The following is a 23,796-nucleotide window of genomic DNA, read 5'->3' as shown; positions in this document are numbered from 1 at the left end:
TCACTGTTTGAATTGTTTTTAAAAGACGTACCTCGTGTATTGCTTGATTTCACAGCCTTCAGACAATGACACTTGAGCACCTGTTTCTGATAAAAAAATAATTCTCATCTGCTCTTGCATACCGACAAATACAAAGGACTCAGAAAGACCCCTGAGGTAGCAACCATAGGAGCCGAATGGGGGCAGAGAATTGCCCTTGATTCGGTCCCTGGTCAGGATTGTTGACCATTCGTTGCTTTGTCAACTTGCGCTGGATGAATGGTTTCCTCAAAAAAAGTCACTTTCTGCGATGTATTTTAAAACATCTGCCTCGTATGAAGATCGAACTCACGACCTTCAGATTATGAGACTGACGCACTGCCTACTGTGCCAACGAGGCTGAATGGTACAAACAGATGTGTTATAAATTTTCTCTATATATGTGGTGGAAACCGGTAACCAGCAGAATTGATAGTCCAGAAAATTACTTCTAGTTTGTTGTCGGGAACAGTCAAGTACATGGAGTTGGTTGACCTCAGTTCACTCAGCAAGAGCCACTGTTTGAATTGTTTTTAAAAGACGTACCTCGTGTGATGATTGATTTAACAGCCTTCAGACAATGAAACTTAAGCACCTGTTTCTGATAAAAAAAATCATTCTCATCCGCTCTTGCATACCGACAAATACAAAGGACTCAGAAAGACCCCTTAGGTAGCAACCATAGGAGCCGACTGGGGGTAGAGAAATGCCCTTGATTCGGTCCCTGGTCAGGATTGTTGACCATTCGTTGCTTTGGAAACTTGCGCTGGATGTTTGGTTTCCTGAGAAAAAGTCACTTTCTGCGATGTATTTTAAAACACCTGCCTCGTATGAGGCTCGAACTCACGACCTTCAGATTATGAGACTGACGCACTGCCTACTGTACCAACGTGGCTGAGTGATGAAGTTAAATATGTTATAAATTTCCCTACATAGGTGGTGGTAAACGGTAACCAGCAGAATTGATAGTACAGAAAATTATTTCTTGTCTATTGTCGGGAACAGTCAAGTCCAAGGAGTTGGTTGACCTAAGTTCACTCACCAAGAGTCACTGTTTGAATTGTTTTTAAAAGACGTACCTCGTGTGATGCTTTTTTTCACAGCCTTCAGACAATGACACTTGAGCACCTGTTTCTGAGAAAAAAATCATTCTCATATGCTCTTGCAAAGCAACAAATACAAAGGACTTCCAATGACGCCTTAAGTGGAAACCATTGAAGCCGACTGGGCGCAGAGAAATGCCCTTAATACGGTCCTTGGTCACAATTGTTGACCATTCGTTGCTTTGACAACTTGCGCAAGATGTATGTTTTCCTCAGAAAAAGTCACTGTCTGCCATTTATTTTAAAACACCTGCCTCGTATGAGGATCGAACTCACTACCTTCAGATTATGAGACTGACGCACTGCCTACTGTGCCAACGAGGCTGAGTGATGCAGTTAGATATGTTATAAAATTCCCTACATAGGTGGTGGTAACCGGTAACCAGCAGATGATAGTACAGAAAAATATTTCTATTCTATTGGCGGGAACAGTCAAGTCTAAGGAGTTGGTTGACCTAAGATCACTCAGCAAGTGTCACTGTTTGAATTGTTTTTAAAAGACGTACCTCGTGTATTGCTTGATTTCACAGCCTTCAGACAATGACACTTGTGCACCTGTTTCTTAGAAAAAAAATTATTCTCATCTACTCTTGCATAGCAACAAATACAAAAGACTCACAACGACGCCTTAGGTGGAAACCATTGAAGCCAACTGGGGGCAGAAAAACGCCCTTGACACGGTCCTTGTTCACAATTGTTGACCATTCGTTGCTTTGGCAACTTGCGCTTTATGTCTGGTTTCCTCAGAAAAAGTCACTGTCTGTGATGTATTTTAAAACACCTTCCTCGTAAGAGGATCGACCTCACGACCTTCAGATTATGAGACTGACGCACTGCCTACTGTGCCAACGAGGCTGAATGATACAATCAGATGTGTTATAAATTTTCTCTATATATGTGGTGGAAACCGGTAACCAGCAGAATTGATAGTCCAGAAAATTCTAGTTTATTGTCGGGAACAGTCAAGTACATGGAGTTGGTTGACCTCAGTTCACTCAGCAAGAGCCACTGTTTGAATTGTTTTTAAAAGACGTACCTCGTGTGATGCTTGATTTAACAGCCTTCAGACAATGACATTTGAGCACCTGTTTCTGATAAAAAAATCATTCTCATCCGCCCTTGCATACCGACAAATACAAAGGACTCAGAAAGACCCCTTAGGTACCAGCCATAGAAGCCGACTGGGGGCAGAGAAATGCCCTTGATTCGGTCCCTGGTCAGGATTGTTGACCATTCGTTGCTTTGGAAACTTGCGCTGGATGTTTGGTTTCCTCAGAAAAAGTCACTTTCTGCGATGTATTTTAAAACACCTGCCTCGTATGAGGATCGAACTCACGACCTTCAGATTATGAGACTGACGCACTGCCTACTGTGCCAACGAGGCTGTGTAATGCAGTTAAATATCTTATAAATTTCCCTTCATCGGTGGTGGTAACCGGTAACCAGCAGAATTGATCGTACAGAAAATTATTTCTTGTCTATTGTCGGGAACAGTCAAGTCCAAGGAGTTAGTTGACCTAAGTTCACTCACCAAGAGTCACTGATTGAATTGTTTTTAAAAGACGTACCTCGTGTGATGCTTGATTTCACAGCCTTCAGACGATGACACTTGGACACCTGTTTCTTAGAAAAAAAATCATTCTCATTTGCTCTTGCAAAGCAACAAATACAAAGGACTTCCAATGATGCCTTAAGTGGAAACCATAGAAGCCGACTGGGGGCAGAGAAATGCCCTTGATACGGTCCTTGGTCACGATTGTTGACCATTCGTTGCTTTGGCAACTTTCGCTTGATGTATGTTTTCCTCAGAAAAAGTCACTTTCTGCGATTTATTTTAAAACACCTGCCTCGTATGAGGATCGAACTCACGACCTTCAGATTATGAGACTGACGCACTGCCTACTGTGCCAACGAGGCTTACTGATACAATCAGATGTGTTATAAATTTCCCTACATAGGTGGTGGTAACCGGTAACCAGCAGATGCTAGTACAGAAAAATATTTCTATTCTATTGGCGGGAACAGTCAAGTCCAAGGAGTTGGTTGACCTAAGATCACTCAGCAAGTGTCACTGTTTGAATTGTTTTTAAAAGACGTACCTCGTGTATTGCTTGATTTCACAGCCTTCAGACAATGACACTTGTGCACCTGTTTCTTAGAAAAAAAATTATTCTCATCTACTCTTGCATAGCAACAAATACAAAAGACTCACAACGACGCCTTAGGTGGAAACCATTGAAGCCAACTGGGGGCAGAAAAACGCCCATGATACGGTCCTTGTTCACGATTGTTGACCATTCGTTGCTTTGGCAACTTGCGCTTTATGTCTGGTTTCCTCAGAAAAAGTCACTGTCTGTGATGTATTTTAAAACACCTGACTCGTAAGAGGATCGACCTCACGACCTTCAGATTATGAGACTGACACACTGCCTACTGTGCCAACGAGGCTGAATGATACAATCAGATGTGTTATAAATTTTCTCTATATATGTGGTGGAAACCGGTAACCAGCAGAATTGATAGTCCAGAAAATTCTAGTTTATTGTCGGGAACAGTCAAGTACATGGAGTTGGTTGACCTCAGTTCACTCAGCAAGAGCCACTGTTTGAATTGTTTTTAAAAGACGTACCTCGTGTGATGCTTGATTTAACAGCCTTCAGACAATGACATTTGAGCACCTGTTTCTGATAAAAAAATCATTCTCATCCCCCCTTGCATACCGACAAATACAAAGGACTCAGAAAGACCCCTTAGGTACCAGCCATAGGAGCCGACTGGGGGCAGAGAAATGCCCTTGATTCGGTCCCTGGTCAGGATTGTTGACCATTCGTTGCTTTGGAAACTTGCGCTGGATGTTTGGTTTCCTCAGAAAAAGTCACTTTCTGCGATGTATTTTAAAACACCTGCCTCGTATGAGGATCGAACTCACGACCTTCAGATTATGAGACTGACGCACTGCCTGCTGTGCCAACGAGGCTGAGTAATGCAGTTAAATATGTTATAAATTTCCCTTCATAGGTGGTGGTAACCGGTAACCAGCAGAATTGATCGTACAGAAAATTATTTCTTGTCTATTGTCGGGAACAGTCAAGTCCAAGGAGTTAGTTGACCTAAGTTCACTCACCAAGAGTCACTGATTGAATTGTTTTTAAAAGACGTACCTCGTGTGATGCTTGATTTCACAGCCTTCAGACGATGACAATTGGACACCTGTTTCTTAGAAAAAAAATCATTCTCATCTGCTCTTGCAAAGCAACAAATACAAAGGACTTCCAATGACGCCTTAAGTGGAAACCATAGAAGCCGACTGGGGGCAGAGAAATGCCCTTGATACGGTCCTTGGTCACGATTGTTGACCATTCGTTGCTTTGGCAACTTGCGCTTGATGTATGTTTTCCTCAGAAAAAGTCACTTTCTGCGATTTATTTTAAAACACCTGCCTCGTATGAGGATCGAACTCACGACCTTCAGATTACGAGACTGACGCACTGCCTACTGTGCCAACGAGGCTGACTGATACAATCAGATGTGTTATAAATTTCCCTACATAGGTGGTGGTAACCGGTAACCAGCAGATGCTAGTACAGAAAAATATTTCTATTCTATTGGCGGGAATAGTCAAGTCCAAGGAGTTGGTTGACCTAAGATCACTCAGCAAGTGTCACTGTTTGAATTGTTTTTAAAAGACGTACCTCGTATATTGCTTGATTTCACAGCCTTCAGACAATGACACTTGTGCACCTGTTTCTTAGAAAAACAATTATTCTCATCTACTCTTGCATAGCAACAAATACAAAATACTCACAACGACGCCTTAGGTGGAAACCATTGAAGCCAACTAGGGGCAGAAAAACGCCCTTGATACAGTCCTTGTTCACGATTGTTGACCATTCGTTGCTTTGGCAACTTGCGCTGTATGTCTGGTTTCCTCAGAAAAAGTCACTGTCTGTGATGTATTTTAAAACACCTGCCTCGTATGAGGATCAAACTCACAACCTTCAGATTATGAGATTGACGCACTGCCTACTGTGCCAACGAGGCTGAATGATACAATCAGATGTGTTCTAAATTTTCTCTATATATGTGGTGGAAACCGGTAACCAGCAGAATTGATAGTCCAGAAAATTCTAGTTTATTGTCGGGAACAGTCAAGTACATGGAGTTGGTTGACCTCAGTTCACTCAGCAAGAGCTACTGTTTGAATTGTTTTTAAAAGACGTACCTCGTGTGATGCTTGATTTAACAGCCTTCAGACAATGACACTTGAGCACCTGTTTCTGATAAAAAAATCATTCTCATCCGCCCTTGCATACCGACAAATACAAAGGACTCAGAAAGACCCCTTAGGTACCAGCCATAGGAGCCGACTGGGGGCAGAGAAATGCCCTTGATTCGGTCCCTGGTCAGGATTGTTGACCATTCGTTGCTTTGGAAACTTGCGCTGGATGTTTGGTTTCCTCAGAAAAAGTCACTTTCTGCGATGTATTTTAAAACACCTGCCTCGTATGAGGATCGAACTCACGACCTTCAGATTATGAGACTGACGCACTGCCTAATGTGCCAACGAGGCTGAGTAATGCAGTTAAATATGTTATAAATTTCCCTTCATAGGTGGTGGTAACCGGTAACCAGCAGAATTGATCGTACAGAAAATTATTTCTTGTCTATTGTCGGGAACAGTCAAGTCCAAGGAGTTAGTTGACCTAAGTTCACTCACCAAGAGTCACTGATTGAATTGTTTTTAAAAGACGTACCTCGTGTGATGCTTGATTTCACAGCCTTCAGACGATGACACTTGGACACCTGTTTCTTAGAAAAAAAATCATTCTCATCTGCTCTTGCAAAGCAACAAATACAAAGGACTTCCAATGACGCCTTAAGTGGAAACCATAGAAGCCGACTGGGGGCAGAGAAATGCCCTTGATACGGTCCTTGGTCACGATTGTTGACCATTCGTTGCTTTGGCAACTTGCGCTTGATGTATGTTTTCCTCAGAAAAAGTCACTTTCTGCGATTTATTTTAAAACACCTGCCTCGTATGAGGATCGAACTCACGACCTTCAGATTATGAGACTGACGCACTGCCTACTGTGCCAACGAGGCTGACTGATACAATCAGATGTGTTATAAATTTCCCTACATAGGTGGTGGTAAACGGTAACCAGCAGAATTGATAGTACAGAAAATTATTTCTTGTCTATTGTCGGGAACAGTCAAGTCCAAGGAGTTGGTTGACCTAAGTTCACTCACCAAGAGTCACTGTTTGAATTGTTTTTAAAAGACGTACCTCGTGTGATGCTTTTTTTCACAGCCTTCAGACAATGACACTTGAGCACCTGTTTCTGAGAAAAAAATCATTCTCATATGCTCTTGCAAAGCAACAAATACAAAGGACTTCCAATGACGCCTTAAGTGGAAACCATTGAAGCCGACTGGGCGCAGAGAAATGCCCTTAATACGGTCCTTGGTCACAATTGTTGACCATTCGTTGCTTTGACAACTTGCGCAAGATGTATGTTTTCCTCAGAAAAAGTCACTGTCTGCCATTTATTTTAAAACACCTGCCTCGTATGAGGATCGAACTCACTACCTTCAGATTATGAGACTGACGCACTGCCTACTGTGCCAACGAGGCTGAGTGATGCAGTTAGATATGTTATAAAATTCCCTACATAGGTGGTGGTAACCGGTAACCAGCAGATGATAGTACAGAAAAATATTTCTATTCTATTGGCGGGAACAGTCAAGTCTAAGGAGTTGGTTGACCTAAGATCACTCAGCAAGTGTCACTGTTTGAATTGTTTTTAAAAGACGTACCTCGTGTATTGCTTGATTTCACAGCCTTCAGACAATGACACTTGTGCACCTGTTTCTTAGAAAAAAAATTATTCTCATCTACTCTTGCATAGCAACAAATACAAAAGACTCACAACGACGCCTTAGGTGGAAACCATTGAAGCCAACTGGGGGCAGAAAAACGCCCTTGACACGGTCCTTGTTCACAATTGTTGACCATTCGTTGCTTTGGCAACTTGCGCTTTATGTCTGGTTTCCTCAGAAAAAGTCACTGTCTGTGATGTATTTTAAAACACCTTCCTCGTAAGAGGATCGACCTCACGACCTTCAGATTATGAGACTGACGCACTGCCTACTGTGCCAACGAGGCTGAATGATACAATCAGATGTGTTATAAATTTTCTCTATATATGTGGTGGAAACCGGTAACCAGCAGAATTGATAGTCCAGAAAATTCTAGTTTATTGTCGGGAACAGTCAAGTACATGGAGTTGGTTGACCTCAGTTCACTCAGCAAGAGCCACTGTTTGAATTGTTTTTAAAAGACGTACCTCGTGTGATGCTTGATTTAACAGCCTTCAGACAATGACATTTGAGCACCTGTTTCTGATAAAAAAATCATTCTCATCCGCCCTTGCATACCGACAAATACAAAGGACTCAGAAAGACCCCTTAGGTACCAGCCATAGAAGCCGACTGGGGGCAGAGAAATGCCCTTGATTCGGTCCCTGGTCAGGATTGTTGACCATTCGTTGCTTTGGAAACTTGCGCTGGATGTTTGGTTTCCTCAGAAAAAGTCACTTTCTGCGATGTATTTTAAAACACCTGCCTCGTATGAGGATCGAACTCACGACCTTCAGATTATGAGACTGACGCACTGCCTACTGTGCCAACGAGGCTGTGTAATGCAGTTAAATATCTTATAAATTTCCCTTCATCGGTGGTGGTAACCGGTAACCAGCAGAATTGATCGTACAGAAAATTATTTCTTGTCTATTGTCGGGAACAGTCAAGTCCAAGGAGTTAGTTGACCTAAGTTCACTCACCAAGAGTCACTGATTGAATTGTTTTTAAAAGACGTACCTCGTGTGATGCTTGATTTCACAGCCTTCAGACGATGACACTTGGACACCTGTTTCTTAGAAAAAAAATCATTCTCATTTGCTCTTGCAAAGCAACAAATACAAAGGACTTCCAATGATGCCTTAAGTGGAAACCATAGAAGCCGACTGGGGGCAGAGAAATGCCCTTGATACGGTCCTTGGTCACGATTGTTGACCATTCGTTGCTTTGGCAACTTTCGCTTGATGTATGTTTTCCTCAGAAAAAGTCACTTTCTGCGATTTATTTTAAAACACCTGCCTCGTATGAGGATCGAACTCACGACCTTCAGATTATGAGACTGACGCACTGCCTACTGTGCCAACGAGGCTTACTGATACAATCAGATGTGTTATAAATTTCCCTACATAGGTGGTGGTAACCGGTAACCAGCAGATGCTAGTACAGAAAAATATTTCTATTCTATTGGCGGGAACAGTCAAGTCCAAGGAGTTGGTTGACCTAAGATCACTCAGCAAGTGTCACTGTTTGAATTGTTTTTAAAAGACGTACCTCGTGTATTGCTTGATTTCACAGCCTTCAGACAATGACACTTGTGCACCTGTTTCTTAGAAAAAAAATTATTCTCATCTACTCTTGCATAGCAACAAATACAAAAGACTCACAACGACGCCTTAGGTGGAAACCATTGAAGCCAACTGGGGGCAGAAAAACGCCCATGATACGGTCCTTGTTCACGATTGTTGACCATTCGTTGCTTTGGCAACTTGCGCTTTATGTCTGGTTTCCTCAGAAAAAGTCACTGTCTGTGATGTATTTTAAAACACCTGACTCGTAAGAGGATCGACCTCACGACCTTCAGATTATGAGACTGACACACTGCCTACTGTGCCAACGAGGCTGAATGATACAATCAGATGTGTTATAAATTTTCTCTATATATGTGGTGGAAACCGGTAACCAGCAGAATTGATAGTCCAGAAAATTCTAGTTTATTGTCGGGAACAGTCAAGTACATGGAGTTGGTTGACCTCAGTTCACTCAGCAAGAGCCACTGTTTGAATTGTTTTTAAAAGACGTACCTCGTGTGATGCTTGATTTAACAGCCTTCAGACAATGACATTTGAGCACCTGTTTCTGATAAAAAAATCATTCTCATCCCCCCTTGCATACCGACAAATACAAAGGACTCAGAAAGACCCCTTAGGTACCAGCCATAGGAGCCGACTGGGGGCAGAGAAATGCCCTTGATTCGGTCCCTGGTCAGGATTGTTGACCATTCGTTGCTTTGGAAACTTGCGCTGGATGTTTGGTTTCCTCAGAAAAAGTCACTTTCTGCGATGTATTTTAAAACACCTGCCTCGTATGAGGATCGAACTCACGACCTTCAGATTATGAGACTGACGCACTGCCTGCTGTGCCAACGAGGCTGAGTAATGCAGTTAAATATGTTATAAATTTCCCTTCATAGGTGGTGGTAACCGGTAACCAGCAGAATTGATCGTACAGAAAATTATTTCTTGTCTATTGTCGGGAACAGTCAAGTCCAAGGAGTTAGTTGACCTAAGTTCACTCACCAAGAGTCACTGATTGAATTGTTTTTAAAAGACGTACCTCGTGTGATGCTTGATTTCACAGCCTTCAGACGATGACAATTGGACACCTGTTTCTTAGAAAAAAAATCATTCTCATCTGCTCTTGCAAAGCAACAAATACAAAGGACTTCCAATGACGCCTTAAGTGGAAACCATAGAAGCCGACTGGGGGCAGAGAAATGCCCTTGATACGGTCCTTGGTCACGATTGTTGACCATTCGTTGCTTTGGCAACTTGCGCTTGATGTATGTTTTCCTCAGAAAAAGTCACTTTCTGCGATTTATTTTAAAACACCTGCCTCGTATGAGGATCGAACTCACGACCTTCAGATTACGAGACTGACGCACTGCCTACTGTGCCAACGAGGCTGACTGATACAATCAGATGTGTTATAAATTTCCCTACATAGGTGGTGGTAACCGGTAACCAGCAGATGCTAGTACAGAAAAATATTTCTATTCTATTGGCGGGAATAGTCAAGTCCAAGGAGTTGGTTGACCTAAGATCACTCAGCAAGTGTCACTGTTTGAATTGTTTTTAAAAGACGTACCTCGTATATTGCTTGATTTCACAGCCTTCAGACAATGACACTTGTGCACCTGTTTCTTAGAAAAACAATTATTCTCATCTACTCTTGCATAGCAACAAATACAAAATACTCACAACGACGCCTTAGGTGGAAACCATTGAAGCCAACTAGGGGCAGAAAAACGCCCTTGATACAGTCCTTGTTCACGATTGTTGACCATTCGTTGCTTTGGCAACTTGCGCTGTATGTCTGGTTTCCTCAGAAAAAGTCACTGTCTGTGATGTATTTTAAAACACCTGCCTCGTATGAGGATCAAACTCACAACCTTCAGATTATGAGATTGACGCACTGCCTACTGTGCCAACGAGGCTGAATGATACAATCAGATGTGTTCTAAATTTTCTCTATATATGTGGTGGAAACCGGTAACCAGCAGAATTGATAGTCCAGAAAATTCTAGTTTATTGTCGGGAACAGTCAAGTACATGGAGTTGGTTGACCTCAGTTCACTCAGCAAGAGCTACTGTTTGAATTGTTTTTAAAAGACGTACCTCGTGTGATGCTTGATTTAACAGCCTTCAGACAATGACACTTGAGCACCTGTTTCTGATAAAAAAATCATTCTCATCCGCCCTTGCATACCGACAAATACAAAGGACTCAGAAAGACCCCTTAGGTACCAGCCATAGGAGCCGACTGGGGGCAGAGAAATGCCCTTGATTCGGTCCCTGGTCAGGATTGTTGACCATTCGTTGCTTTGGAAACTTGCGCTGGATGTTTGGTTTCCTCAGAAAAAGTCACTTTCTGCGATGTATTTTAAAACACCTGCCTCGTATGAGGATCGAACTCACGACCTTCAGATTATGAGACTGACGCACTGCCTAATGTGCCAACGAGGCTGAGTAATGCAGTTAAATATGTTATAAATTTCCCTTCATAGGTGGTGGTAACCGGTAACCAGCAGAATTGATCGTACAGAAAATTATTTCTTGTCTATTGTCGGGAACAGTCAAGTCCAAGGAGTTAGTTGACCTAAGTTCACTCACCAAGAGTCACTGATTGAATTGTTTTTAAAAGACGTACCTCGTGTGATGCTTGATTTCACAGCCTTCAGACGATGACACTTGGACACCTGTTTCTTAGAAAAAAAATCATTCTCATCTGCTCTTGCAAAGCAACAAATACAAAGGACTTCCAATGACGCCTTAAGTGGAAACCATAGAAGCCGACTGGGGGCAGAGAAATGCCCTTGATACGGTCCTTGGTCACGATTGTTGACCATTCGTTGCTTTGGCAACTTGCGCTTGATGTATGTTTTCCTCAGAAAAAGTCACTTTCTGCGATTTATTTTAAAACACCTGCCTCGTATGAGGATCGAACTCACGACCTTCAGATTATGAGACTGACGCACTGCCTACTGTGCCAACGAGGCTGACTGATACAATCAGATGTGTTATAAATTTCCCTACATAGGTGGTGGTAACCGGTAACCAGCAGATGCTAGTACAGAAAAATATTTCTATTCTATTGGCGGGAACAGTCAAGTCCAAGGAGTTGGTTGACCTAAGATCACTCAGCAAGTGTCACTGTTTGAATTGTTTTTAAAAGACGTACCTCGTGTATTGCTTGATTTCATAGCCTTCAGACAATGACACTTGTGCACCTGTTTCTTAGAAAAAAAATTATTCTCATCTACTCTTGCATAGCAACAAATACAAAAGACTCACAACGACGCCTTAGGTGGAAACCATTGAAGCCAACTGGGGGCAGAAAAACGCCCTTGATACGGTCCTTGTTCACGATTGTTGACCATTCGTTGCTTTGGCAACTTGCGCTTTATGTCTGGTTTCCTCAGAAAAAGTCACTGTCTGTGATGTATTTTAAAACACCTGCCTCGTATGAGGATCGAACTCACAACCTTCAGATTATGAGACTGACGCACTGCCTACTGTGCCAACGAGGCTGAATGATACAATCAGATGTGTTATAAATTTTCTCTATATATGTGGTGGAAACCGGTAACTAGCAGAATTGATAGTCCAGAAAATTCTAGTTTATTGTCGGGAACAGTCAAGTACATGGAGTTGGTTGACCTCAGTTCACTCAGCAAGAGCCACTGTTTGAATTGTTTTTAAAAGACGTACCTCGTGTGATGCTTGATTTAACAGCCTTCAGACAATGACACTTGAGCACCGGTTTCTGATAAAAAAATCATTCTCATCCGCCCTTGCATACCGACAAATACAAAGGACTCAGAAAGACCCCTTAGGTACCAGCCATAGGAGCCGACTGGGGGCAGAGAAATGCCCTTGATTCGGTCCCTGGTCAGGATTGTTGACCATTCGTTGCTTTGGAAACTTGCGCTGGATGTTTGGTTTCCTCAGAAAAAGTCACTTTCTGCGATGTATTTTAAAACACCTGCCTCGTATGAGGATCAAACTCATGACCTTCAGATTATGAGACTGACGCACTGCCTACTGTGCCAACGAGGCTGAGTAATGCAGTTAAATATGTTATAAATTTCCCTTCATAGGTGGTGGTAACCGGTAACCAGCAGAATTGATCGTACAGAAAATTATTTCTTGTCTATTGTCGGGAACAGTCAAGTCCAAGGAGTTAGTTGACCTAAGTTCACTCACCAAGAGTCACTGATTGAATTGTTTTTAAAAGACGTACCTCATGTGATGCTTGATTTCACAGCCTTCAGACGATGACACTTGGACACCTGTTTCTTAGAAAAAAAATCATTCTCATCTGCTCTTGCAAAGCAACAAATACAAAGGACTTCCAATGACGCCTTAAGTGGAAACCATAGAAGCCGACTGGGGGCAGAGAAATGCCCTTGATACGGTCCTTGGTCACGATTGTTGACCATTCGTTGCTTTGGCAACTTGCGCTTGATGTATGTTTTCCTTAGAAAAAGTCACTTTCTGCGATTTATTTTAAAACACCTGCCTCATATGAGGATCGAACTCATGACCTTCAGATTATGAGACTGACGCACTGCCTACTGTGCCAACGAGGCTGACTGATGCAATCAGATGTGTTATAAATTTCCCTACATAGGTGGTGGTAACCGGTAGCCAGCAGATGCTAGTACAGAAAAATATTTCTATTGGCGGGAATAGTCAAGTCCAAGGAGTTGGTTGACCTAAGATCACTCAGCAAGTGTCACTGTTTGAATTGTTTTTAAAAGACGTACCTCGTGTATTGCTTGATTTCATAGCCTTCAGACAATGACACTTGTGCACCTGTTTCTTAGAAAAAAAATTATTCTCATCTACTCTTGCATAGCAACAAATACAAAAGACTCACAACGACGCCTTAGGTGGAAACCATTGAAGCCAACTGGGGGCAGAAAAACGCCCTTGATACGGTCCTTGTTCACGATTGTTGACCATTCGTTGCTTTGGCAACTTGCGCTTTATGTCTGGTTTCCTCAGAAAAAGTCACTGTCTGTGATGTATTTTAAAACACCTGCCTCGTATGAGGATCGAACTCACAACCTTCAGATTATGAGACTGACGCACTGCCTACTGTGCCAACGAGGCTGAATGATACAATCAGATGTGTTATAAATTTTCTCTATATATGTGGTGGAAACCGGTAACTAGCAGAATTGATAGTCCAGAAAATTCTAGTTTATTGTCGGGAACAGTCAAGTACATGGAGTTGGTTGACCTCAGTTCACTCAGCAAGAGCCACTGTTTGAATTGTTTTTAAAAGACGTACCTCGTGTGATGCTTGATTTAACAGCCTTCAGACAATGACACTTGAGCACCGGTTTCTGATAAAAAAATCATTCTCATCCGCCCTTGCATACCGACAAATACAAAGGACTCAGAAAGACCCCTTAGGTACCAGCCATAGGAGCCGACTGGGGGCAGAGAAATGCCCTTGATTCGGTCCCTGGTCAGGATTGTTGACCATTCGTTGCTTTGGAAACTTGCGCTGGATGTTTGGTTTCCTCAGAAAAAGTCACTTTCTGCGATGTATTTTAAAACACCTGCCTCGTATGAGGATCAAACTCATGACCTTCAGATTATGAGACTGACGCACTGCCTACTGTGCCAACGAGGCTGAGTAATGCAGTTAAATATGTTATAAATTTCCCTTCATAGGTGGTGGTAACCGGTAACCAGCAGAATTGATCGTACAGAAAATTATTTCTTGTCTATTGTCGGGAACAGTCAAGTCCAAGGAGTTAGTTGACCTAAGTTCACTCACCAAGAGTCACTGATTGAATTGTTTTTAAAAGACGTACCTCATGTGATGCTTGATTTCACAGCCTTCAGACGATGACACTTGGACACCTGTTTCTTAGAAAAAAAATCATTCTCATCTGCTCTTGCAAAGCAACAAATACAAAGGACTTCCAATGACGCCTTAAGTGGAAACCATAGAAGCCGACTGGGGGCAGAGAAATGCCCTTGATACGGTCCTTGGTCACGATTGTTGACCATTCGTTGCTTTGGCAACTTGCGCTTGATGTATGTTTTCCTTAGAAAAAGTCACTTTCTGCGATTTATTTTAAAACACCTGCCTCATATGAGGATCGAACTCATGACCTTCAGATTATGAGACTGACGCACTGCCTACTGTGCCAACGAGGCTGACTGATGCAATCAGATGTGTTATAAATTTCCCTACATAGGTGGTGGTAACCGGTAGCCAGCAGATGCTAGTACAGAAAAATATTTCTATTGGCGGGAATAGTCAAGTCCAAGGAGTTGGTTGACCTAAGATCACTCAGCAAGTGTCACTGTTTGAATTGTTTTTAAAAGACGTACCTCGTGTATTGCTTGATTTCACAGCCTTCAGACAATGACACTTGTGCACCTGTTTCTTAGAAAAAAAATTATTCTCATCTACTCTTGCATAGCAACAAATACAAAAGACTCACAACGACGCCTTAGGTGGAAACCATTGAAGCCAACTGGGGGCAGAAAAACGCCCTTGATACGGTCCTTGTTCACGATTGTTGACCATTCGTTGCTTTGGCAACTTGCGCTTTATGTCTGGTTTCCTCAGAAAAAGTCACTGTCTGTGATGTATTTTAAAACACCTGCCTCGTATGAGGATCGAACTCATGACCTTCAGATTATGAGACTGACGCACTGCCTACTGTGCCAACGAGGCTGAATGATTCAATCAGATGTGTTATAAATTTTCTCTATATATGTGGTGGAAACCGGTAACCAGCAGAATTGATAGTCCAGAAAATTCTAGTTTATTGTCGGGAACAGTCAAGTACATGGAGTTGGTTGACCTCAGTTCACTCAGCAAGAGCCACTGTTTGAATTGTTTTTAAAAGACGTACCTCGTGTGATGCTTGATTTAACAGCCTTCAGACAATGACAATTGAGCACCTGTTTCTGATAAAAAAATCATTCTCATCCGCCCTTGCATACCGACAAATACAAAGGACTCAGAAAGACCCCTTAGGTTCCAGCCATAGGAGCCGACTGGGGGTAGAGAAATGCCCTTGATTCTGTCCCTGGTCAGGATTGTTGACCATTCGTTGCTTTGGAAACTTGCGCTGGATGTTTGGTTTCCTCAGAAAAAGTCACTTTCTGCGATGTATTTTAAAACACCTGCCTCGTATGAGGATCGAACTCACGACCTTCAGATTATGAGACTGACGCACTGCCTACTGTGCCAACGAGGCTGACTGATATAATCAGATGTGTTATAAATTTCCCTACATAGGTGGTGGTAACCGGTAGCCAGCAGATGCCAGTACAGAAAAATATTTCTATTCTATTGGCGGGAATAGTCAAGTCCAAGGAGTTGGTTGACCTAAGATCACTCAGCAAGTGTCACTGTTTGAATTGTTTTTAAAAGACGTACCTCGTGTATTGCTTGATTTCACAGCCTTCAGACAATGATACTTGTGCACCTGTTTCTTAGAAAAAAAATTATTCTCATCTACTCTTGCATAGCAACAAATACAAAAGACTCACAACGACGCCTTAGGTGGAAACCATTGAAGCCAACTGGGGGCAGATAAACGCCCTTGATACAGTCCTTGTTCACGATTGTTGACCATTCGTTGCTTTGGCAACTTGCGCTTGATGTATGTTTTCCTCAGAAAAAGTCACTTTCTGCGATGTATTTTAAAACACCTGCCTCGTATGAGGATCGAACTCACGACCTTCAGATTATGAGACTGACGCACTGCCTACTGTGCCAACGAGGCTGAATGATGCAATCAGATGTGTTATAAATTTTCTCTATATATGTGGTGGAAACCGGTAACCAGCAGAATTGATAGTCCAGAAAGTTCTAGTTTATTGTCGGGAACAGTCAAGTACATGGAGTTGGTTGACCTCAGTTCACTCAGCAAGAGCCACTGTTTGAATTGTTTTTAAAAGACGTACCTCGTGTGATGCTTGATTTAACAGCCTTCAGACAATGACACTTGAGCACCGGTTTCTGATAAAAAAATCATTCTCATCCGCCCTTGCATACCGACAAATACAAAGGACTCAGAAAGACCCCTTAGGTACCAGCCATAGGAGCCGACTGGGGGCAGAGAAATGCCCTTGATTCGGTCCCTGGTCAGGATTGTTGACCATTCGTTGCTTTGGAAACTTGCGCTGGATGTTTGGTTTCCTCAGAAAAAGTCACTTTCTGCGATGTATTTTAAAACACCTGCCTCGTATGAGGATCGAACTCACGACCTTCAGATTATGAGACTGACGCACTGCCTACTGTGCCAACGAGGCTGAGTAATGCAGTTAAATATGTTATAAATTTCCCTTCATAGGTGGTGGTAACCGGTAACCAGCAGAATTGATAGTACAGAAAATTATTTCTTGTCTATTGTCGGGAACAGTCAAGTCCAAGGAGTTAGTTGACCTAAGTTCACTCACCAAGAGTCACTGATTGAATTGTTTTTAAAAGACGTACCTCATGTGATGCTTGATTTCACAGCCTTCAGACGATGACACTTGGACACCTGTTTCTTAGAAAAAAAATCATTCTCATCTGCTCTTGCAAAGCAACAAATACAAAGGACTTCCAATGACGCCTTAAGTGGAAACCATAGAAGCCGACTGGGGGCAGAGAAATGCCCTTGATACGGTCCTTGGTCACGATTGTTGACCATTCGTTGCTTTGGCAACTTGCGCTTGATGTATGTTTTCCTCAGAAAAAGTCACTTTCTGCGATTTATTTTAAAACACCTGCCTCGTATGAGGATCGAACTCACGACCTTCAGATTATGAGACTGACGCACTGCCTACTGTGCCAACGAGGCTGACTGATACAATCAGATGTGTTATAAATTTCCCTACATAGGTGGTGGTAACCGGTAGCCAGCAGAATTGATAGTACAGAAAATTATTTCTTGTCTATTGTCGGGAACAGTCAAGTCCAAGGAGTTAGTTGACCTAAGTTCACTCACCAAGTGTCACTGTTTGAATTGTTTTTAAAAGACGTACCTCGTGTATTGCTTGATTTCACAGCCTTCAGACAATGACAATTGTGCACCTGTTTCTTAGAAAAAAAATTATTCTCATCTACTCTTGCAAAGCAACAAATACAAAGGACTTCCAATGACGCCTTAAGTGGAAACCGTAGAAGCCGACTGGGGGCAGAGAAATGCCCTTGATACGGTCCTTGGTCACGATTGTTGACCATTCGTTGCTTTGGCAACTTGCGCTTGATGTATGTTTTCCTCAGAAAAAGTCACTTTCTGCGATTTATTTTAAAACACCTGCCTCATATGAGGATCGAACTCATGACCTTCAGATTATGAGACTGACGCACTGCCTACTGTGCCAACGAGGCTGACTGATACAATCAGATGTGTTATAAATTTCCCTACATAGGTGGTGGTAACCGGTAGCCAGCAGATGCTAGTACAGAAAAATATTTCTATTGGCGGGAATAGTCAAGTCCAAGGAGTTGGTTGACCTAAGATCACTCAGCAAGTGTCACTGTTTGAATTGTTTTTAAAAGACGTACCTCGTGTATTGCTTGATTTCACAGCCTTCAGACAATGACACTTGTGCACCTGTTTCTTAGAAAAAAAATTATTCTCATCTACTCTTGCATAGCAACAAATACAAAAGACTCACAACGACGCCTTAGGTGGAAACCATTGAAGCCAACTGGGGGCAGAAAAACACCCTTGATACAGTCCTTGTTCACGATTGTTGACCATTCGTTGCTTTGGCAACTTGCGCTTTATGTCTGGTTTCCTCAGAAAAAGTCACTGTCTGTGATGTATTTTAAAACACCTGCCTCGGATGAGGATCGAACTCACGACCTTCAGATTATGAGACTGACGCACTGCCTACTGTGCCAACGAGGCTGAATGATACAAGCAGATGTGTTATAAATTTTCTCTATATATGTGGTGGAAACCGGTAACCAGCAGAATTGATAGTCCAGAAAATTCTAGTTTATTGTCGGGAACAGTCAAGTACATGGAGTTGGTTGACCTCAGTTCACTCAGCAAGAGCCACTGTTTGAATTGTTTTTAAAAGACGTACCTCGTGTGATGCTTGATTTAACAGCCTTCAGACAATGACACTTGAGCACCTGTTTCTGATAAAAAAATCATTCTCATCCGCCCTTGCATACCGACAAATACAAAGGACTCAGAAAGACCCCTTAGGTACCAGCCATAGGAGCCGACTGGGGGCAGAGAAATGCCCTTGATTCGGTCCCTGGTCAAGATTGTTGACCATTCGTTGCTTTGGAAACTTGTGCTGGATGTTTGGTTTCCTCAGAAAAAGTCACTTTCTGCGATGTATTTTAAAACACCTGCCTCGTATGAGGATCGAACTCACGACCTTCAGATTATGAGACTGACGCACTGCCTACTGTGCCAATGAGGCTGAGTAATGCAGTTAAATATGTTATAAATTTCCCTTCATAGGTGGTGGTAACCGGTAAACAGCAGAATTGATCGTACAGAAAATTATTTCTTGTCTATTGTCGGGAACAGTCAAGTCCAAGGAGTTAGTTGACCTAAGTTCACTCACCAAGAGTCACTGATTGAATTGTTTTTAAAAGACGTACCTCGTGTGATGCTTGATTTCACAGCCTTCAGACGATAACACTTGGACACCTGTTTCTTTGAGAAAAAATCATTCTCATCTGCTCTTGCAAAGCAACAAATACAAAGGACTTCCAATGACGCCTTAAGTGGAAACCGTAGAAGCCGACTGGGGGCAGAGAAATGCCCTTGATACGGTCCTTGGTCACGATTGTTGACCATTCGTTGCTTTGGCAACTTGCGCTTGATGTATGTTTTCCTCAGAAAAAGTCACTTTCTGCGATTTATTTTAAAACACCTGCCTCGTATGAGGATCGAACTCACGACCTTCAGATTATGAGACTGACGCACTGCCTACTGTGCCAACGAGGCTGACTGATACAATCAGATGTGTTATAAATTTCCCTACATAGGTGGTGGTAACCGGTAGCCAGCAGATGCTAGTACAGAAAAATATTTCTATTGGCGGGAATAGTCAAGTCCAAGGAGTTGGTTGACCTAAGATCACTCAGCAAGTGTCACTGTTTGAATTGTTTTTAAAAGACGTACCTCGTGTATTGCTTGATTTCACAGCCTTCAGACAATGACACTTGTGCACCTGTTTCTTAGAAAAAAAATTATTCTCATCTACTCTTGCATAGCAACAAATACAAAAGACTCACAACGACGCCTTAGGTGGAAACCATTGAAGCCAACTGGGGGCAGAAAAACGCCCTTGATACGGTCCTTGTTCACGATTGTTGACCATTCGTTGCTTTGGCAACTTGCGCTTTATGTCTGGTTTCCTCAGAAAAAGTCACTGTCTGTGATGTATTTTAAAACACCTGCCTCGTATGAGGATCGAACTCATGACCTTCAGATTATGAGACTGACGCACTGCCTACTGTGCCAACGAGGCTGAATGATTGAATCAGATGTGTTATAAATTTTCTCTATATATGTGGTGGAAACCGGTAACCAGCAGAATTGATAGTCCAGAAAATTCTAGTTTATTGTCGGGAACAGTCAAGTACATGGAGTTGGTTGACCTCAGTTCACTCAGCAAGAGCCACTGTTTGAATTGTTTTTAAAAGACGTACCTCGTGTGATGCTTGATTTAACAGCCTTCAGACAATGACAATTGAGCACCTGTTTCTGATAAAAAAATCATTCTCATCCGCCCTTGCATACCGACAAATACAAAGGACTCAGAAAGACCCCTTAGGTTCCAGCCATAGGAGCCGACTGGGGGTAGAGAAATGCCCTTGATTCTGTCCCTGGTCAGGATTGTTGACCATTCGTTGCTTTGGAAACTTGCGCTGGATGTTTGGTTTCCTCAGAAAAAGTCACTTTCTGCGATGTATTTTAAAACACCTGCCTCGTATGAGGATCGAACTCACGACCTTCAGATTATGAGACTGACGCACTGCCTACTGTGCCAACGAGGCTGACTGATATAATCAGATGTGTTATAAATTTCCCTACATAGGTGGTGGTAACCGGTAGCCAGCAGATGCCAGTACAGAAAAATATTTCTATTCTATTGGCGGGAATAGTCAAGTCCAAGGAGTTGGTTGACCTAAGATCACTCAGCAAGTGTCACTGTTTGAATTGTTTTTAAAAGACGTACCTCGTGTATTGCTTGATTTCACAGCCTTCAGACAATGATACTTGTGCACCTGTTTCTTAGAAAAAAAATTATTCTCATCTACTCTTGCATAGCAACAAATACAAAAGACTCACAACGACGCCTTAGGTGGAAACCATTGAAGCCAACTGGGGGCAGAAAAACGCCCTTGATACAGTCCTTGTTCACGATTGTTGACCATTCGTTGCTTTGGCAACTTGCGCTTGATGTATGTTTTCCTCAGAAAAAGTCACTTTCTGCGATGTATTTTAAAACACCTGCCTCGTATGAGGATCGAACTCACGACCTTCAGATTATGAGACTGACGCACTGCCTACTGTGCCAACGAGGCTGAATGATGCAATCAGATGTGTTATAAATTTTCTCTATATATGTGGTGGAAACCGGTAACCAGCAGAATTGATAGTCCAGAAAGTTCTAGTTTATTGTCGGGAACAGTCAAGTACATGGAGTTGGTTGACCTCAGTTCACTCAGCAAGAGCCACTGTTTGAATTGTTTTTAAAAGACGTACCTCGTGTGATGCTTGATTTAACAGCCTTCAGACAATGACACTTGAGCACCGGTTTCTGATAAAAAAATCATTCTCATCCGCCCTTGCATACCGACAAATACAAAGGACTCAGAAAGACCCCTTAGGTACCAGCCATAGGAGCCGACTGGGGGCAGAGAAATGCCCTTGATTCGGTCCCTGGTCAGGATTGTTGACCATTCGTTGCTTTGGAAACTTGCGCTGGATGTTTGGTTTCCTCAGAAAAAGTCACTTTCTGCGATGTATTTTAAAACACCTGCCTCGTATGAGGATCGAACTCACGACCTTCAGATTATGAGACTGACGCACTGCCTACTGTGCCAACGAGGCTGAGTAATGCAGTTAAATATGTTATAAATTTCCCTTCATAGGTGGTGGTAACCGGTAACCAGCAGAATTGATAGTACAGAAAATTATTTCTTGTCTATTGTCGGGAACAGTCAAGTCCAAGGAGTTAGTTGACCTAAGTTCACTCACCAAGAGTCACTGATTGAATTGTTTTTAAAAGACGTACCTCATGTGATGCTTGATTTCACAGCCTTCAGACGATGACACTTGGACACCTGTTTCTTAGAAAAAAAATCATTCTCATCTGCTCTTGCAAAGCAACAAATACAAAGGACTTCCAATGACGCCTTAAGTGGAAACCATAGAAGCCGACTGGGGGCAGAGAAATGCCCTTGATACGGTCCTTGGTCACGATTGTTGACCATTCGTTGCTTTGGCAACTTGCGCTTGATGTATGTTTTCCTCAGAAAAAGTCACTTTCTGCGATTTATTTTAAAACACCTGCCTCATATGAGGATCGAACTCATGACCTTCAGATTATGAGACTGACGCACTGCCTACTGTGCCAACGAGGCTGACTGATACAATCAGATGTGTTATAAATTTCCCTACATAGGTGGTGGTAACCGGTAGCCAGCAGATGCTAGTACAGAAAAATATTTCTATTGGCGGGAATAGTCAAGTCCAAGGAGTTGGTTGACCTAAGATCACTCAGCAAGTGTCACTGTTTGAATTGTTTTTAAAAGACGTACCTCGTGTATTGCTTGATTTCACAGCCTTCAGACAATGACACTTGTGCACCTGTTTCTTAGAAAAAAAATTATTCTCATCTACTCTTGCATAGCAACAAATACAAAAGACTCACAACGACGCCTTAGGTGGAAACCATTGAAGCCAACTGGGGGCAGAAAAACACCCTTGATACAGTCCTTGTTCACGATTGTTGACCATTCGTTGCTTTGGCAACTTGCGCTTTATGTCTGGTTTCCTCAGAAAAAGTCACTGTCTGTGATGTATTTTAAAACACCTGCCTCGGATGAGGATCGAACTCACGACCTTCAGATTATGAGACTGACGCACTGCCTACTGTGCCAACGAGGCTGAATGATACAAGCAGATGTGTTATAAATTTTCTCTATATATGTGGTGGAAACCGGTAACCAGCAGAATTGATAGTCCAGAAAATTCTAGTTTATTGTCGGGAACAGTCAAGTACATGGAGTTGGTTGACCTCAGTTCACTCAGCAAGAGCCACTGTTTGAATTGTTTTTAAAAGACGTACCTCGTGTGATGCTTGATTTAACAGCCTTCAGACAATGACACTTGAGCACCTGTTTCTGATAAAAAAATCATTCTCATCCGCCCTTGCATACCGACAAATACAAAGGACTCAGAAAGACCCCTTAGGTACCAGCCATAGGAGCCGACTGGGGGCAGAGAAATGCCCTTGATTCGGTCCCTGGTCAAGATTGTTGACCATTCGTTGCTTTGGAAACTTGTGCTGGATGTTTGGTTTCCTCAGAAAAAGTCACTTTCTGCGATGTATTTTAAAACACCTGCCTCGTATGAGGATCGAACTCACGACCTTCAGATTACGAGACTGACGCACTGCCTACTGTGCCAACGAGGCTGAGTAATGCAGTTAAATATGTTATAAATTTCCCTTCATAGGTGGTGGTAACCGGTAACCAGCAGAATTGATCGTACAGAAAATTATTTCTTGTCTATTGTCGGGAACAGTCAAGTCCAAGGAGTTAGTTGACCTAAGTTCACTCACCAAGAGTCACTGATTGAATTGTTTTTAAAAGACGTACCTCGTGTGATGCTTGATTTCACAGCCTTCAGACGATAACACTTGGACACCTGTTTCTTTGAGACAAAATCATTCTCAACTGCTCTTGCAAAGCAACAAATACAAAGGACTTCCAATGACGCCTTAAGTGGAAACCGTAGAAGCCGACTGGGGGCAGAGAAATGCCCTTGATACGGTCCTTGGTCACGATTGTTGACCATTCGTTGCTTTGGCAACTTGCGCTTGATGTATGTTTTCCTCAGAAAAAGTCACTTTCTGCGATTTATTTTAAAACACCTGCCTCATATGAGGATCGAACTCATGACCTTCAGATTATGAGACTGACGCACTGCCTACTGTGCCAACGAGGTTGACTGATACAATCAGATGTGTTATAAATTTCCCTACATAGGTGGTGGTAACCGGTAGCCAGCAGATGCTAGTAC

At 42.5% G+C, this 23,796-nt stretch overlaps 39 non-coding genes across 39 annotated transcripts; all 39 read right to left on the bottom strand.

Annotated features, from left to right (window-relative positions):
• Nucleotides 1–306: 306 nt before the first annotated feature.
• trnam-cau (transfer RNA methionine (anticodon CAU)) lies at nt 307–379 on the bottom strand. Its single transcript has one exon. It is a non-coding gene; the product is annotated as a tRNA-Met (tRNA).
• Nucleotides 380–840: 461 nt separating this feature from the next.
• trnam-cau (transfer RNA methionine (anticodon CAU)) lies at nt 841–913 on the bottom strand. The gene has a single exon. It is a non-coding gene; the product is annotated as a tRNA-Met (tRNA).
• Nucleotides 914–1,372: 459 nt separating this feature from the next.
• On the bottom strand, nt 1,373–1,445 carry trnam-cau (transfer RNA methionine (anticodon CAU)). The gene has a single exon. It is a non-coding gene; the product is annotated as a tRNA-Met (tRNA).
• A 987-nt stretch (nt 1,446–2,432) lies between these two features.
• On the bottom strand, nt 2,433–2,505 carry trnam-cau (transfer RNA methionine (anticodon CAU)). The gene has a single exon. It is a non-coding gene; the product is annotated as a tRNA-Met (tRNA).
• A 460-nt stretch (nt 2,506–2,965) lies between these two features.
• On the bottom strand, nt 2,966–3,038 carry trnam-cau (transfer RNA methionine (anticodon CAU)). The gene has a single exon. It is a non-coding gene; the product is annotated as a tRNA-Met (tRNA).
• Nucleotides 3,039–4,025: 987 nt separating this feature from the next.
• On the bottom strand, nt 4,026–4,098 carry trnam-cau (transfer RNA methionine (anticodon CAU)). Its single transcript has one exon. It is a non-coding gene; the product is annotated as a tRNA-Met (tRNA).
• Nucleotides 4,099–4,558: 460 nt separating this feature from the next.
• Nucleotides 4,559–4,631, bottom strand: trnat-cgu (transfer RNA threonine (anticodon CGU)). Its single transcript has one exon. It is a non-coding gene; the product is annotated as a tRNA-Thr (tRNA).
• A 987-nt stretch (nt 4,632–5,618) lies between these two features.
• Nucleotides 5,619–5,691, bottom strand: trnam-cau (transfer RNA methionine (anticodon CAU)). The gene has a single exon. It is a non-coding gene; the product is annotated as a tRNA-Met (tRNA).
• Nucleotides 5,692–6,151: 460 nt separating this feature from the next.
• Nucleotides 6,152–6,224, bottom strand: trnam-cau (transfer RNA methionine (anticodon CAU)). Its single transcript has one exon. It is a non-coding gene; the product is annotated as a tRNA-Met (tRNA).
• Nucleotides 6,225–6,683: 459 nt separating this feature from the next.
• Nucleotides 6,684–6,756, bottom strand: trnam-cau (transfer RNA methionine (anticodon CAU)). Its single transcript has one exon. It is a non-coding gene; the product is annotated as a tRNA-Met (tRNA).
• Nucleotides 6,757–7,743: 987 nt separating this feature from the next.
• Nucleotides 7,744–7,816, bottom strand: trnam-cau (transfer RNA methionine (anticodon CAU)). The gene has a single exon. It is a non-coding gene; the product is annotated as a tRNA-Met (tRNA).
• A 460-nt stretch (nt 7,817–8,276) lies between these two features.
• Nucleotides 8,277–8,349, bottom strand: trnam-cau (transfer RNA methionine (anticodon CAU)). Its single transcript has one exon. It is a non-coding gene; the product is annotated as a tRNA-Met (tRNA).
• Nucleotides 8,350–9,336: 987 nt separating this feature from the next.
• trnam-cau (transfer RNA methionine (anticodon CAU)) lies at nt 9,337–9,409 on the bottom strand. Its single transcript has one exon. It is a non-coding gene; the product is annotated as a tRNA-Met (tRNA).
• Nucleotides 9,410–9,869: 460 nt separating this feature from the next.
• Nucleotides 9,870–9,942, bottom strand: trnat-cgu (transfer RNA threonine (anticodon CGU)). Its single transcript has one exon. It is a non-coding gene; the product is annotated as a tRNA-Thr (tRNA).
• Nucleotides 9,943–10,929: 987 nt separating this feature from the next.
• On the bottom strand, nt 10,930–11,002 carry trnam-cau (transfer RNA methionine (anticodon CAU)). The gene has a single exon. It is a non-coding gene; the product is annotated as a tRNA-Met (tRNA).
• Nucleotides 11,003–11,462: 460 nt separating this feature from the next.
• Nucleotides 11,463–11,535, bottom strand: trnam-cau (transfer RNA methionine (anticodon CAU)). Its single transcript has one exon. It is a non-coding gene; the product is annotated as a tRNA-Met (tRNA).
• A 458-nt stretch (nt 11,536–11,993) lies between these two features.
• On the bottom strand, nt 11,994–12,066 carry trnam-cau (transfer RNA methionine (anticodon CAU)). The gene has a single exon. It is a non-coding gene; the product is annotated as a tRNA-Met (tRNA).
• Nucleotides 12,067–12,522: 456 nt separating this feature from the next.
• trnam-cau (transfer RNA methionine (anticodon CAU)) lies at nt 12,523–12,595 on the bottom strand. Its single transcript has one exon. It is a non-coding gene; the product is annotated as a tRNA-Met (tRNA).
• Nucleotides 12,596–13,055: 460 nt separating this feature from the next.
• On the bottom strand, nt 13,056–13,128 carry trnam-cau (transfer RNA methionine (anticodon CAU)). Its single transcript has one exon. It is a non-coding gene; the product is annotated as a tRNA-Met (tRNA).
• A 453-nt stretch (nt 13,129–13,581) lies between these two features.
• Nucleotides 13,582–13,654, bottom strand: trnam-cau (transfer RNA methionine (anticodon CAU)). The gene has a single exon. It is a non-coding gene; the product is annotated as a tRNA-Met (tRNA).
• Nucleotides 13,655–14,110: 456 nt separating this feature from the next.
• Nucleotides 14,111–14,183, bottom strand: trnam-cau (transfer RNA methionine (anticodon CAU)). Its single transcript has one exon. It is a non-coding gene; the product is annotated as a tRNA-Met (tRNA).
• Nucleotides 14,184–14,643: 460 nt separating this feature from the next.
• trnam-cau (transfer RNA methionine (anticodon CAU)) lies at nt 14,644–14,716 on the bottom strand. Its single transcript has one exon. It is a non-coding gene; the product is annotated as a tRNA-Met (tRNA).
• Nucleotides 14,717–15,169: 453 nt separating this feature from the next.
• trnam-cau (transfer RNA methionine (anticodon CAU)) lies at nt 15,170–15,242 on the bottom strand. Its single transcript has one exon. It is a non-coding gene; the product is annotated as a tRNA-Met (tRNA).
• A 456-nt stretch (nt 15,243–15,698) lies between these two features.
• Nucleotides 15,699–15,771, bottom strand: trnam-cau (transfer RNA methionine (anticodon CAU)). The gene has a single exon. It is a non-coding gene; the product is annotated as a tRNA-Met (tRNA).
• Nucleotides 15,772–16,229: 458 nt separating this feature from the next.
• Nucleotides 16,230–16,302, bottom strand: trnam-cau (transfer RNA methionine (anticodon CAU)). Its single transcript has one exon. It is a non-coding gene; the product is annotated as a tRNA-Met (tRNA).
• Nucleotides 16,303–16,758: 456 nt separating this feature from the next.
• Nucleotides 16,759–16,831, bottom strand: trnam-cau (transfer RNA methionine (anticodon CAU)). Its single transcript has one exon. It is a non-coding gene; the product is annotated as a tRNA-Met (tRNA).
• Nucleotides 16,832–17,291: 460 nt separating this feature from the next.
• On the bottom strand, nt 17,292–17,364 carry trnam-cau (transfer RNA methionine (anticodon CAU)). Its single transcript has one exon. It is a non-coding gene; the product is annotated as a tRNA-Met (tRNA).
• Nucleotides 17,365–17,824: 460 nt separating this feature from the next.
• On the bottom strand, nt 17,825–17,897 carry trnam-cau (transfer RNA methionine (anticodon CAU)). The gene has a single exon. It is a non-coding gene; the product is annotated as a tRNA-Met (tRNA).
• Nucleotides 17,898–18,350: 453 nt separating this feature from the next.
• Nucleotides 18,351–18,423, bottom strand: trnam-cau (transfer RNA methionine (anticodon CAU)). Its single transcript has one exon. It is a non-coding gene; the product is annotated as a tRNA-Met (tRNA).
• A 456-nt stretch (nt 18,424–18,879) lies between these two features.
• Nucleotides 18,880–18,952, bottom strand: trnam-cau (transfer RNA methionine (anticodon CAU)). Its single transcript has one exon. It is a non-coding gene; the product is annotated as a tRNA-Met (tRNA).
• A 460-nt stretch (nt 18,953–19,412) lies between these two features.
• trnam-cau (transfer RNA methionine (anticodon CAU)) lies at nt 19,413–19,485 on the bottom strand. The gene has a single exon. It is a non-coding gene; the product is annotated as a tRNA-Met (tRNA).
• A 453-nt stretch (nt 19,486–19,938) lies between these two features.
• trnam-cau (transfer RNA methionine (anticodon CAU)) lies at nt 19,939–20,011 on the bottom strand. The gene has a single exon. It is a non-coding gene; the product is annotated as a tRNA-Met (tRNA).
• Nucleotides 20,012–20,467: 456 nt separating this feature from the next.
• Nucleotides 20,468–20,540, bottom strand: trnam-cau (transfer RNA methionine (anticodon CAU)). The gene has a single exon. It is a non-coding gene; the product is annotated as a tRNA-Met (tRNA).
• Nucleotides 20,541–20,998: 458 nt separating this feature from the next.
• On the bottom strand, nt 20,999–21,071 carry trnam-cau (transfer RNA methionine (anticodon CAU)). The gene has a single exon. It is a non-coding gene; the product is annotated as a tRNA-Met (tRNA).
• Nucleotides 21,072–21,527: 456 nt separating this feature from the next.
• Nucleotides 21,528–21,600, bottom strand: trnam-cau (transfer RNA methionine (anticodon CAU)). The gene has a single exon. It is a non-coding gene; the product is annotated as a tRNA-Met (tRNA).
• A 460-nt stretch (nt 21,601–22,060) lies between these two features.
• Nucleotides 22,061–22,133, bottom strand: trnam-cau (transfer RNA methionine (anticodon CAU)). The gene has a single exon. It is a non-coding gene; the product is annotated as a tRNA-Met (tRNA).
• Nucleotides 22,134–22,586: 453 nt separating this feature from the next.
• On the bottom strand, nt 22,587–22,659 carry trnam-cau (transfer RNA methionine (anticodon CAU)). Its single transcript has one exon. It is a non-coding gene; the product is annotated as a tRNA-Met (tRNA).
• Nucleotides 22,660–23,115: 456 nt separating this feature from the next.
• Nucleotides 23,116–23,188, bottom strand: trnat-cgu (transfer RNA threonine (anticodon CGU)). Its single transcript has one exon. It is a non-coding gene; the product is annotated as a tRNA-Thr (tRNA).
• A 460-nt stretch (nt 23,189–23,648) lies between these two features.
• On the bottom strand, nt 23,649–23,721 carry trnam-cau (transfer RNA methionine (anticodon CAU)). Its single transcript has one exon. It is a non-coding gene; the product is annotated as a tRNA-Met (tRNA).
• Between the last annotated feature and the right edge of the window lie 75 nt (nt 23,722–23,796).

Source organism: Phyllopteryx taeniolatus, chromosome 8 (assembly GCF_024500385.1).
Source record: "Phyllopteryx taeniolatus isolate TA_2022b chromosome 8, UOR_Ptae_1.2, whole genome shotgun sequence".
Lineage (NCBI taxonomy): Eukaryota > Metazoa > Chordata > Actinopteri > Syngnathiformes > Syngnathidae > Phyllopteryx > Phyllopteryx taeniolatus.
Note: the sequence above shows the minus strand (reverse complement) of the source record. Positions and strands in the feature narration are given on the sequence as shown.